The 2,179-nt window shown below is 40.1% G+C and overlaps 1 pseudogene; it reads left to right on the top strand.

Moving 5' to 3' along the window:
• The first annotated feature begins 490 nt into the window (after positions 1-490).
• On the top strand, positions 491-1,178 carry LOC149536942 (enoyl-CoA delta isomerase 3-like; annotated as a pseudogene).
• Positions 1,179-2,179: the final 1,001 nt, after the last annotated feature.

Below are 2,179 nucleotides of genomic sequence, written 5' to 3'. Positions count from 1 at the left end.
GTGTTGTATTAAAGAGGTTGTGGATGGATCCTATCATAACTATAGAATGTTGAGCCTATGTGGTGCACTTTCCTTTTGAGTTTACAAACTAAGAAAAGCAAGGTGAAGGTGATTTAGTCTTTTATATTGTTTATCATTTTATACTATTTTTTAAAGATTAATATAAAAAAGTGCCATGTAGTGTACTTGTCATTAGAGCTTATTGTAATAAAATTAATAACTAAATAAAAGATTAAAAAAATAGAAGAAGGAGGTTTGGAAGTTTGAATCCTAAACAAAAACGTAAATCCTACCAAGGATGACGTTCCGAAGTTCAAAAATAATAATTTGATTGTTTAGAGATGAATTTGTATCCTACCAACCAGAGGGGAGCTCCTCTATTTAAAAGGAACATGTGCATCTGGCATCCCTCATCCATTAAGTGCAATTTGAAAGAGCTTGAATATTTGTTTGGGGCAGAGAGATTAATTAAGGAAGAGAGAGAGAGAGGATGTGCAGCCTTGAGAAGCGAGGGATGGTGTACGTACTGACGCTGGTAGGCGAGGATGAGGAGCACAGGCTGAATCCCGCCACCTTCCACGCCATCGCGGAGGCACTGAAAGAGGTGGAGGAGTCCCCTGATGCAGCAGCCCTGGTGACCACAAATGAAGGACAACACTTCTCCTTCGGCATCGACTTGAAATGGATCGCCGAGAGCCCACTGGAGCGCATTGATATAGTGTTGGAGGGGCTGGAGAAGATGCTGGCGGCCTTCATGAGGCTCACCATCCCCACCGTCGCAGCCATCTGCGGCGGCGCCGTGGCGGGAGCTTTCATGCTCGCTCTCGCCCACGACTATCGCTTCATGACATCATCATCATCCCACGAGCTCTAAATGCTGGAGCTCGACATGGGCCTGCCCATCCCCACGAGTATGAATGCCCTGATTCGCGGCAAGCTCAGCCCCGCTGCCCTGCGCGACGTGGTGTTGGGGGTTAGCAAGCTGAGGGCGGAGACGGCGCTGGAGAAGGGGATTATGGATGCCGTCTTCGAAGACTCCGCCTCCTGCTGAGAAGCTGTCTGGGAGGAGATGGGAGAGGGAGATCCACCGCGGCTTCAGGCTCGCCGCCTTTCCCGGTGTCGTGGAGTCGCTCGACAACAACGTTCCCTACCGCATACCGCCCTCCTTCAAGTTCTAATTCTGAGGCCCAGATTCTACTCTAGTAGTGATTAGACCATAGGGTACTCTGCATTACTGGTGCATCGTGCAAACAAATAATGGTTATGATACTTATATTTCTCTTTCCGTGTGTTTGATGAGAGATACCTGAATGGTCTGTTTTCTACAGCAATTTTACTGTTTTTCAAAATTTAAATAGGACGTCAGAGATGAATTCGTAACCAACTATGCACGGATTCAAACATATAACCTCTCAAAAGATAATGTGTTAATTATTAGGATTAGGTTATGTGTTTATTTAATCTACCTTTGTCCAGCCGTGAGTTTAAATTGGAGAGTAAAGAGACAACCGAAGGAACAAATCAGCAATTTAGGCTTCTTAGTTGTGGCTGGAAATCTGAAAGAACAACTGAAAAAAATATAGAGCGTAATTGAAAATCGTTATTTTTTTATTTTTAATTTAAAAAATATTTTTGGGATTGTTCTTGCTAGCCTAAGGCTTAAGCTATGTGTTTATTATTAGGATTCTAAGGCTATGTTTATTTAATCTACTATTTTTTTGTTCTAGCCGCGAGTTTAAATTGGAGAGAGAGAACAAACCAGCAATTTAGGCTCAAAATATTGTTGTGGCTGGAAATCTGAAAGAAAAACTGAAGAAACAGGTAGAGCATAATTGAAAATCTTTTTTTTTTTTTTAAATATTTTATGGATTGTTCCTGCTAGTCTAAGGTTTAAGCTATGTATAGTGAAAGAGCTATTGCTAGATTAATTCTAAAATTTTCAAATTTAAAAATAAAATAAAATTATCATATTAATTTAATTTATCAAATTTAAAAAATAAAATTATAACACTAGGCAAGAGCCTACAACACAACAGTAAATTGTGAGACTCTTATCTAAGAGGTCTTGGGTTTGGCTCTACACAAGCTTAGTAATAATTAATTACATCCCATAATAATAATAATAATGAATCTTTGCTTTGACCTCTTTGCTTTTTATTTTGGGATTATTCTTGATAGT

This window comes from Cupressus sempervirens, chromosome 10, assembly GCF_028749045.1.
Source record: "Cupressus sempervirens isolate cs-2001-9-10 chromosome 10, ASM2874904v1, whole genome shotgun sequence".
In the NCBI taxonomy this organism is placed as follows: domain Eukaryota; kingdom Viridiplantae; phylum Streptophyta; class Pinopsida; order Cupressales; family Cupressaceae; genus Cupressus; species Cupressus sempervirens.
This window is presented reverse-complemented; position numbering and strand designations above follow the sequence as displayed.